A 12,396-nucleotide genomic window follows, 5' to 3' on the forward strand; every position below is an offset into this window, starting at 1 on the left:
TTAAGGAAAATTGATAAAAGTATGGTCAAATAAATACGTGGGTATTTAGAATGAGGCCAATAGGGACTTAACAAACTCTTTTCTTATTTATAGAATAAACTTGAAATAATGAAATTTAATTATTTATTGATAGGTACATTTTTAATGAATTTTAAATAATTAACAGAAGGCTTTAATTTTAGCAAGTAGTTTTATGTTACTTATATGGAATTCGATTAAGTAAATTCATAATATTACGGTCGTTATATATATATATTCTTGTTATTTTTACGAGACAATTTACTAACATAGCACGATAAAATTTATATTAATCAAAGTTGTTTTCAAAGGATTGTTTTGGAAAAACTTATACTTTCAAGATAAGAAGCAATTTTATCAATTAAATGCATTGCATTTAATTGATTTAATTGATTTAAATGAAGCTAATGACAACAATGTGGCGATTATTAGCGGTGAATATTTTCCTCATAAGTTTAAATTTGGTCTTTGGCTTCAATTATTTTATTCGTTTGAAAGGATCAACTTCACATTTTTTAGTTACACAGATGGGGGTTTAGAGAGTTTAGCTTAGTCGACGAGTAGGCTTTAAAAATATTTTATTTCCTAATGCGGGCATTAAAGTAGTATATAATACGTAATAATATTCACTTGAAATGATGATTATTATTATTATTACGAGAGAGAGAGAGAATAATCGATCAGTAGCACGTACTTTTAAATAAGCTTTTTAAAGCTAATCGCTGCTCTCGTCAACGAATCCACTAAAGAGTGTTATAATAATAATAATAATAATAATAATAATAATAATAATAATAATAATAATGATAATAATAATGATAATAATAATGATAATAATGATAATAATAAGGATGGCGGTGATGATGGTTTAATTGTATGGTTTTGGCAGGCAGGCGGAGAAATACGATTTATCCCGTTGGTTTTCCACCTGCGCGACGGTGAGAAATAATGCCGTGAAATGCAATTTGGCACGATGTGTAAATTATCAAGGGGCGGGAGATAATGGAGAGTTGATAACGAAGGGCGACGGAGGAAAGGAAAAAAGTCAGTCGTCGGATCTAATGCAATTCGGAACGTGGAAGACTCGGTGCGACGCGCCCAGCAACATCGCTGGATACGTGGATAACGACGCGTGAACTAAAGGATGTTTACAGTCGGTGAGCCTGTTGTGTCGGTGAAAGCCCGAACGATTTGCCCACGAGCGTCATAAGTGGCCCGGGTAGGGGAGCGGCAAAGTGGGGCGGGGTGGAGCGGGATGGCGAGCGCCTCGACAAACGATGCCACGAAGGAGCAAAGTCGCCGGAGACAAAGGAGTAGAGTAAAGCGATAATAAAGTGAGCAGCCTACTTTATTTATATGGTCGCGTTCGACCGAGGACTGGTGCGCGATCCCGGAGAGTCCTCGGTGAGTTCGATCGAGCGCGAGAGCATGCGTAATGCGCCGGAATGGAGGGCCGCACTCGGCTTTCGCTCTAAGGGGCGAACGATGCCCGTCGAGGCAGCAGGGAGGGCGGGAGGGAGAGACGGCGCTCCGGGTGCGGCTAAGAAGGGGGGCGGGGGCGGCGGCGTCGACGGTGGCGGCGGCGGCGCTGTGTTGCTACGAGGGCAGACCGGAAGTCAATCGGAATCCCCGACGTGACGTTGTGCCGTTAAAGGCCATCCGGGCGCCCCTTCCGCCCGGGACTCTTTCGCTACGCGTTCGTTTTCCCGAGCTCGGCAATTCCGTAAATCGGCTCGCGTGATTCTGCGCTGTCGCGAACTATGGGCTACTCAGGGCTGATTTCGGATGGCCCGTTACGCCAATTGGTCATGTAGATGATCGTACGAGTATTGAGTTAGCGAAGCGCCGGTTTCGTCGCGATAATTAGGCTCGAACTCCGTTTTTGGCTGTTATCTTACTGGCGATGCGCAGTACAAACGATACTTGGCAATTGTCAAGTAGCAGAAGGTGCAGATGTTAAGCGATTAGCGGGCACGGGGATATGAGAAGGGAATTGAGAGTAAATTGAGCGTCGATATTAATTTTATTTTAGCTCAATTATTCGAATATCCGTTTTGTTCTCAAACTCGGCGTACAAGCCTGACAAGTTTTACTTATTTACACTTAATAGTGAATATTAAAAATTTCTCTTCACAAATCGCGTCCCCAGGCCATTTATTACCTTACCCGAATGAAAATTGTCAATTATTTATAATAATCACGAAGAAATGTTGCTTTATAAAGTTAATATTAAGTGCACTTGTTTAATGGAAGTGGATCGGAAGCTCCCAGCAGATGTACTATTTACAAGATTAAAGACTGCGTAGAGGAAAATTTTCCATTAGCCATTATGACTGCAAAGTTAGAATTTTAATGATCGTTGTCTACCAAAATAATAAAAGTTAACCATTATGAGATAAAAATCAAATTCAGTCGACGCTCATAAAGTTACAGTAATTTAATTTAGTGTAATTCGTACTGTGAAAAATTCTTTAAACTTGACTTCTTCTCAAAGAATGTTATCGTAACTTTGTGCTTGAACTTTTGAGCCCAAAGTTTCTCAAATATTATTATTACAAACAATCTAAAGCATACCGAAACAAAGTAAACTCAATGAAATTAAATTGCGGAATTAAAAGTTTTCCGTTGTAAAAGACATTCGCATTCAAATTTTTATTTAAAATTACAAAAATTTTCTGCTTTACAAAATATTTTATACATCACGATATTGGATTTTTATTTGTTTATCATTAAGTTTATACATATGCAGATTGTAATACAATTAGATGCTCGGGATGATACTTTATGCGCTCTATTACATCTAAGGGAATTAATTCATTGAGATGAATATTTAACAAAAATTTTTATTACAAAAAATCTTTATTACGTGATAAGATTATAATTATAATAAAGAGTAAAGGCACTTGTAAATATAGGTATTTCTAAATTTTGCAAATAATTGTTACTGGTCAAGTTAATTTTCAAAGTATATTCCAACCCAATGTAATAATAATATTAGGGCAAATTATTATATGATAAAATAATCTTCTAAATTTGTACACATTACGCAGAGTAATGTAACAGGAATTGGAAGATAAAGCAAATTGCTCGTTATTGTAATAATTATTATCGAATCCAAGAGCACAAAATTATCTTTATAACAATTTAATATCTGATAGAATAATTAAAACAATAATTTACATATGAGAGTATTGTATCGGGTTATTACAGAGTATTATATTGAGTAAAAATCTTTTGAACAAAATTATTACGTGAAAACGAGCAAATATAAGGAATAGAAAATTTTTCATTAATAATAAAAGTGGCAAAAGTAGCTCCAACACTTCAAACTAAAAGTCATATTATGTTTCTTTATTATGATTAGCCCGTCATTATTGGAACCTCGATTTATCAGCGGAGTTTGTAATATTTATTTAGAAAAATTTGTTGCATAAATGTTTATCATTGGTGCTTAAAAACAAACGTGCCTTCGCAAAATATGTCCGTCTCGATCTATTGCAACTAATCGCAGAAATGACAATAACCGACAAGCTTCTCTTATAATTCAGATAATACTCACTTAATTGCTATATCTTATCGGCAATTTGTCATTATAGATTATAAAATACAACTTGGTATTAGAAAGAGCAACAAAGTCTTATGCAAATATCACGATTACAATTTAAGTTTATATAATTCGTGGAATAAATAGGAATTTCAATTATTCTTACAGTTACACATAATATAGGAAAAAATGGCTATGCCTCAACTTTTTAATGAACCGAGTTTCACATTAATATTTATAATAATTTTTCTTCCCTCCGATAATTCAACTTTCAACTTCGAGTGCTTATGGTTTCTTAAAGTGGAAAAAAAAAAAAAAAAAAAAAACCACAAAAGAGAAAAAAAAAACACGAAAGAGAAAACGAAAAATAAAAATAAAAACAATCAACAGAAATTGCTCGATTTGCATATTAAGGAGATGGGAGGTAAAAATAGTATTTTTATTTTGCCGACACTACGTAATTTATCGAGATAAAGCCGAGTTTGCGTCACAAGCTTGTGCCGAAGCTCCTATAAAAGCTTAGTGGGAAAGTGACAAAACAATTGGTAATGCATGGTTGAGGTAACGAATCACGATACTTTAAGAGTATCATCATCATGTTATTGGAGAAAGCTTAGGAAATGAAAATTCCAAACTGTCACCACCGAGAAATGGCATAAAAGATCCCTTTATAATAAATATTGACTGTTATTCCGAGGTGAGTTTCATCTCCCGTCTCTCAGCCCTTGAGCAGTTTGAGGGGGCGACCTCGCACCTGAGCCCTCAAGAGCGCTCCTATAATAAACGTCGCTCTCCGTTTCCCATTGTAACGGCCATTCCGACTCGCACTTTACTAATAAGAAAACCCGATCCAGGAGGATCTTGAACGTTCGCGCGCCTTGACGAAACGTCGCCGAACCTGTCGTCGTAATGGACTGCGAATAATTTCCAGCGCCTCACCTGCCTGGCACGGAGCTCGAGAGTGGCGATTGGAGTTAAGAGTAGAAGAGAGCGACGGATAAAAGTGGGGGGAACTATCATGTGTGCGCGGGCGCACGTTTAATCGTCGACGATACCAATTAAAGGGTAGAATGCACGGGGTGTTTTATGCTAGATTGAATTAATAATTCGAGCGAAGGAGGAGCATTGCAAAGACGTTAGGAAGGAAGGAGGGTCTGTTGGCATAACAATTAGTTGTTGGTATTTTCTTTCCTACGTACTTCGTGACTCGTTTCAATTATGAATACGAAAAATTACGACACACGTACGATAGATATTAGGCCTTATAATTCTTATATTCTATAAGATATATAATCCTCGATAATTCTTAGAATAATGCACAATGTTTCAATGAATAATGCAGAGAGTAATTTAATTTTAATCGAGAACTCGAGGGGATATCGCCTGATTTATAGTGCAGAAAGCGATATCGTGTAAAAAAAAAAAAAGAAAAAAAACACAGAGAGAGAGAGAGAGAGAGAGAGAGAGAGAAACAGTTTTGTGATTATAATAATTTACTTTGTATCGTATGTCGTAATTGAATACACGAGAGCTAACCGGGAATTAAACAAAAATCCACGCGTTCAGCTCTCGGTAATCATGTTACATTCTAATGTCACTTGCGCTTAAGATAAAACGTTTAATATTATTTGGTTGAGGCTATTAATATTTGATTCTCTAATCACTATTCTATAGCCATTAAAAGCATTTAAAAATTAATGCATTTAATACATCGGCACTACGTAATTTTATTTTCTTTTGTATAAAAATGTCAAAATATTTTCAACTTTTTCTTCTTCTTCTTCTTTCCATTCTTCATGCATATCGTATCGATCACGATATTTAAATACATTTAACTTCGTGATAAATAATGGCCTTTTTTTTACGATCTTGAAAAACGATCTCGATCGAAGTAATTTTTTGTTTTTTTTTGTTTTTTTGTTTTTTTGTTTTTTTTAGTTTTTTTGTCATTTTGTTTTTTTGTTTTTTTAGTTTTTTTTAGTTTTTTTGTTTTTTTGGTTTTTTTGGTTTTTTTTTTTTTAAGACACTGCATTCGTCACTGCATTTAAATGTCTTTCATTGGATTGTGATACCCAAAGTTTCATTAACTGCGACAAAATCTTAATTCAAGCACAATTTCTCGCGCTTTAGCGCTAACTCAATTATTGCCAATAACAGATTAAAGTCAAATATCTTTAAGTCATTGCAAAGATTGCAAACAAGAATTTATAGAACGAATGAAAATTTCAATCTTTGTGCTAATTGCTATTAAAATGCATTCGCCATTGTGTATTATATTTTGTAATAAGTAATTGCACGGACAATTAGCTACAACATTTATTTATAATACTGTTATGAACAAACGTTTAATTCCATTCGATAAGTCGTGGAATTATTGTTTAAAACAGTAATTAATTATAAGGATTTCCTTTGCTTTGCGCTCAGGCTATAGAAAATTATATTCCGATAATAGGAGCATCGATTATATAGGGACTTGAAGCACCACGTGTCATTATAATATTGTCATGTTTATGAAAATTAATTGTCTAAATTTAAATCCTCAATGATCTAGAAAAATATTCATTTTAGCAAGAAGTGCATAAATGCATAAGCGTAGCAAAGTACGTGAAATAACATTTTGCCACTCCCCATTGTCTGCCTACTCTAGGCGAATAAGCAGGAAAATCTTTCTCCTTCATTCAATCGATATCTTATTCTTATTCTCATTATTAATTAATATAATAACTCTATGGTATAACTGTTAACGTGGAATAACGCGCTTAATCGAAAAGATTATTATATTTTTAACGAAACGGTGCGGCCAGAGAGAAATCGATTTTAAAGTTCTTTCTTGTAAAAGTTTGCACTGATGGGTCGATTTGGTGAACCCCAATACCCCGTCTATTCATCCTTACACATTGCGGCTTGTATGCCGTGAAAGTTATGGAAGGGGTTTAGCGACGCCTCGGGCCAATTTGCCCGAATGGAAGGGGCCGAGGGGGCACGGGGAGCGAAAGAGATGCAAGAGCGAACGCGGCGCACAAGTGGATATAAGGAGGCGCCCCGGCGGTTCCATCATCATATCGGACATTTTTTGGCCTCCAACTCCACAACATACAAAAGCCGAGGTTTCAATATGTTGCTCTCGGCAACTGCTCTCTAAACAAACCAAGAGCAAAGTAGTCGAAGGGATGCATCAATGGTGCATGAAATACGTCGGTACACCAGGCAAATTAAATTTCAAATCAATCAATTTATTTGTATATCGCTCCATCCTTCGAGTTGATCGCCCTCCGATGGCCCAGCAGCAGATTGCCAAACCACCAGACGTTCGAGTGTCTTAGTGTCGAATCGTCGAACGCGCGCTCAAATAATAATGCATCGTAATCGCTTGTAATGCGACAGACTACTAGTAGTCCTTTAATCTCACTGATAACTAATTAGCTTTCAGCACTCGTTCCTCAAGAATCATCGAGAGCGGATGGCCATCCACTCATCACGAGGCGATCGATCGAACGGCCAAGCGGTTGGACAAGCGGTTAATTAAGGGATAAGCAAGTGTCGAACGCTCGGCAAAGGACATAAATTGTGATACGCGTGGTCGATCGAATGCCGTAATGGATAGACCGACGGATTCGGCAATCTCGCGAATCACTGGGTATCGGCTCGACGGAGCGTCATCGATGCATTATTGGCTCGGGCGAAGGCAATTTTGCGGATAAAGGAGACGGGCGTATCGACGACGCGTCGCCTGCTCGATGCAAAACGAGTCCCGGAGTCTCGCGCGCGAACGTCTACTTGACTCGACGACGACGAGGAGATGACGACGAGACGTAGGGAACACGCGGGGGGTGGTGGTGGTGGTGGTGGTGGTGGTGGTGGTGGTGGCGGTGATTGTGGTGACGGTGTCAAAGCGTGGAGTGGGAGTAGGGAGAGACTCGCAACATAATCACGTTATTGTCGAGAGACGAGGCGTTAGCGTAGTAAAGGCTGGTGGACGATGACTACGAGGACGATGACTACGACGGGCACGACGATCGTAGGTGCGGGGAGGTCGAGCGAGACACGCGGGACGAGATCGCTTATTGAATTGTGTCATGCTGCAAGTATAAGGGCCCCGGAGCTAGAGCGCGCTGCATCCAGTTTCAGCTGTCGTTAATGAATTCCCTCCAATTCGCGGCCGCGCGTTACGCATTAATAAAGCGGGCCGCCGGCCAGGCGCATTCCTTAGTTGGCTACTTGGTTGGTGAGAGCGCGACTGCCATTGCGCCGCTAATAAAGCATTCAATTCCGGCGACGTCGCCGAATTTCTCCTAATTGTTCGTATTCACTCGCGGCGACACGACCCCCGCCGCGCCTTCTGGGCTGACAAGACTGGCTTGCGGCACGATTAAGGGGGCCTGCGAGCCACGGTCTAGGCGCTTTCTCGTACTTTCTCGTGGTGGCGATCGGGCCCCGCTCGAGCCAAGCTTTCGCCCCCGAGGATTCGACTGGCATCGGTGACCGTTAAGCGTTTGCCAATGTGTCTCCTCCCATTCGCGAATCCGAGGAACATTCCTTGCGCAAATCTGGCCCCAACAACCCCGTCACATTCCCGTAGAAAGCGAAAGGGATCGCCACTTGGTGGCTCCTCATCGCACCATCGGCCTTTGTTCAATGTACGTAGCGGCGATGCAGTTCCCCAATACAAGCTTTCTCTATGAAAAGGCAATTTAATGTAACGAAAGTGGAGTTACAGTGCCACCTGCGTCGATATTATGCAGTTTAGCAGTTATAAATAACGTATAACTAACGAGATAGATAGATAGATAGATAGATAGATAGATAGTAAGGGTGCGCAAAACAAATCATTGTATCATATTAAAGCCGACGGCCAATAAAATTTACCTAAAAAGATACGAATAAGTAGTGCATAATCTTTCTACTTAATATCTAAAGATCTTGTTTTATTTTATTTAGCCTCGGAGTAATTAATCGCTTCTAATATGGTAATAATTTTTGTAAACAATACCGACTTTGAATAATATCGAATTATGATGTCTACAAGGGGATTTATTTTAATAGTCTAGCCATTTTGAATGATTTTTATCAATGTTAAGGTTTTCCTTATTAGCTCGCTTAGGTGGCTATCGTAAAGCTCTACCGCGTCACAAAATAACAGGCCAAGTTGTTGTTGTTGTTGTTGTTGTTGTTGGGAATAGCTAAAAGTGGAGTACAAAAGGGTTAATAATACAATTGGAAATTTCGATGATTATGCAATTGAACGTCGTAAATGCTGTAAATACATCGGATTACCAATTTCGTCATTTGAGGGCAGCGCTAAAACGTAAAGAGTAAGGGCATATGGCATAGATGCGATTAGGTGAATTAATAATTGTTATTTCGCATCGTATAGGGAGACGACGGCCGAACTCGCTTATTATAATTCTTCGCTCGACTTCCCGTTGGACAGATGTCGATAACACGCCTCGGATGAATTATAGCCTCGCTTTCGCGAGATAGGAGATGAGATACTCGGAGATACTCGGAGATACTCGTCAAGGAAGTTAGCTAGCTAGTCGCGTTGGTGTATAGTGATTTTGGTTCGTCGGCCGAGCTTCTCTCACTCGCCAAACAAAGAGCACAGAAGAGCGCGATATCGGCTTTAATTGGTAACCGCGCTAATTGCGGAGTAGCGGGCGCGATATTGTCGCGATACGTCGCGTGTCGAATTATTGAATGTTGACGTCAGCAGCTTGTAGTACGCGACGCTGCCAACGCCATCGCCACCGCCACCGCCACCGCCGCAACTTAGCGTTTCGCTCATCACCAACGACAATTATACAATTAGCGACTCAATAATCAACGCACGGACTGTAACGCCGAATCCAAGTCTGTTTATTGACGGCTTTCGCGGAAATTAGATACGGTAGCGAGTCATAATTTCAAAAGCTACTAGCTTTTATTAATTATATCTATCTATCTTTATATATATATATATATATATAGATATATGTATATATATGTATACATATATGCATATATACGTACGTACATGTATGTATGTATGCACGAATGCATGTACGATTCAAGGCTATGACAACTATGCGAAAATTGCAATGGCAATTTTTATTCATTAGTTCATATTAATCTTGTTTGTTTTATTATATTTGCGTGAACTCAAACGAGTCGCGACATTTTATTTCGCCAATTCTGTTTCAAAGGAAATACCGAAAATATTACATTCCTCTTTAGACTGAAATTCGTTACAATTAGTAGATATAATTTTTTTTATTACATTATAAATATTGTATAAGAACTTTTTCAATTTTAATTATAACTGAGAAAATTACATATGATTTCTACATGTTGCTTTTTTTCTTTTATTGCTTCATTGTTCTGTCTTTTTCTTTCTAAAGAAAAATACAGAGCATAAAGTTATTAAATAATTGGTTTAATTATTTTTAGAGCCAAAAATTATTATTATTTATAAAAATATTAGTTACTCTATTACGATGACCAAGATGCTTACATTATAAAACTCTGTTTGCGATATTATTGTATGAGCTATTATTTATAAACAAACAAAAAGGGTTTTTTTTTTTGTAGCTGACATCATTAAATTTCCTTACGTTTTTTTTATATATATATTTTTTTTGTTTTTTTTTTGTTGAAGTTTTATAATAATTTTCATCTGATTTTAATTTTAATTTCTTGTAATATTAATATTCTATCTTATTTAGATAAATACCATATATATATATATATATATATATATATATATATATATATATTCTTAATGATAATCATTGATTGATATTAATTTTCTCATTTAAATAAAAATTTAATGCATACATACGTATGTAATGAAAATGAAAAATGCCAAAGTTATTTCCCACAATTGAAAAAATAAATTCTTAAATTGCTTCATTTTTAATAAAGAATTCATGGTATTTTTGTAATAATCTTTACGACTACATATACACTTAACGCATAAGAATCAATTCGGATATTTTTTAAAATGTCTCGTACAAGGCAATAACTTATTTAGAGTTATTAAGATCAGATTCACAAGATCTGCGTTGTATCTTTAGACACATGACGCAATTTCTTAAATAGGCCGTTTTATTATTTCATTAATGTTTTATTAGATATACATCCATAAATTTATTTTTGGACTACAAGTGAAAAGTAACGTACGCGAGAATAAGCAATTGATAAATATTGTCGGATCGTCATTTAGATAAATAATTTTTTTATTTTATCAATGTGAGCTCCAATCATTTACAACACGAGGCTCGGAATTATTTACAATTATTCCAGTTTTTACACTATCCATTGCTGACGTGCCGCGCGAAGGGACAAAATTAAAAACTTTCGCCCAATTTTTCAAAGCCTAAAGTGGCATAGTCGAGGCTCCGCAGCCCCTTTAACATAATCGCTGAATAATTCAGGCTTTAGGAATTAGACTCGACTGGCCTCTGTGTTATTTACACTCTCCTGGCGGGATCTAAAGAGCGAATAGCCGAGCGGAATGACGCATTACGGCCCTTGCGCTCGCTCTTATAAGATAACCGCGCGAACAATTGCATCTCTCGTACTCGACGGAATCTTCGAGATTGACGATGGGCCTTAAGAAGGGGGAAGAGAGTGAGAGAATGGAGGCGCATGAAAGAAGGCTCCCCCGAAGGGTAAATGCACGTGTCGTCGAAGCCTTTCGGGTCAATCGGATGATCGCGCAATAAAACAGGGGTAGGCCAATGAGCAAACAGAGGCCCATCCGCGGTTCATCCCCAGACCATTTCATCCCCTGTCCAGTCACCCTTTCCCCGAGATACCCAGCCGAGACTTTCACCTCCGCGGCGGCCACAAGAAGCCGCGAGGCCTCTGCCCTTTGATACATGCGGCCCATCGATCCATTCGCGGCCCCGTCTCGTATTTCAAATTGAACATCTGCTGGAGGTTTATAATCCGATCATCCCTAGGGCGGGTGCCCACGGGCCGTCGGGGGTGCGACAATGTAGAAAAACAGCTCGCTCTCTGACCGACGTCGGCTCCGCGGCCGCGGCCCTCGTTAAATTCGACGACAATTACTCCCGGATACCCGAGACGCGCCCGCGTAATTGCGTTTGCACAGAGGGTAGTAATAATTCTCTAATATCAATTTCAAATTTCAATTAGTATCATCTGCGTGAGTGAGCGGACGCCTCGCTTACTCTACCTCTCTCGCGACCTCCCAAAGCACTGCCACCTACACATCCACATTAACCCTGTGTACGTATGTAAATGCGTGGGCGGACGGCGTGGACGGGGGGAGGGAGAGGAGATCGCGAGGCGCGCTCGATCTAAAATTCAATTTGTCCCTTCGCAGCGTCGAGCCCCGACAAAGCCGAGGCCGACGCTCTCCGTGGCGTACCGCCCCGACGCGGACGTAGTTACGTAAGGGCCGCTTCCCGCCTCCTCGTGCACGCGCTCGCGCACACGCGCAATCGCATTACAAATTGACGACTCTAGGCTTATTAAGTTCCACGAGCGATGGCTTCAATACCCTCGTTACTTATTTACACGAGTTTAGAATGCCCTCCTCTCGTTCTCCCCTCGCGTCCCCCTTCTCCCTCTACAGCCACCAGCCACCAGCCACCAGCCACCAGCCACCAGCCACCAGCTACCAGCCACCAGCCACCAGCCATCAGCCACCAGTCTTCAGCCACCAGCCACTCGCCTCCCGCCACCCGCCACCTCCTTACGCCCGCCGCCCCTAATGGGAATCGACGCGTTATGTCGTTTCGGAGCCGCAGCCGCGCACCGGAAGTCCACATACGCGCACGCGCGCACTTCACGACCCCCCCCCCCCCCCCCCATCCCGATCCTTTATA

General features: G+C 39.6%; 1 protein-coding gene across 1 annotated transcript in view; it reads left to right on the top strand.

Annotated features, from left to right (window-relative positions):
- The window catches only part of Drgx (Dorsal root ganglia homeobox), a 51,746-nt gene that overhangs the window by 16,962 nt on the left and 22,388 nt on the right, over positions 1 to 12,396 (top strand). The window lies entirely within an intron of this gene.

Source organism: Ceratosolen solmsi, unplaced genomic scaffold, assembly GCF_000503995.2.
Source record: "Ceratosolen solmsi marchali unplaced genomic scaffold, CerSol_1.0 scaffold30, whole genome shotgun sequence".
NCBI lineage: Eukaryota > Metazoa > Arthropoda > Insecta > Hymenoptera > Agaonidae > Ceratosolen > Ceratosolen solmsi.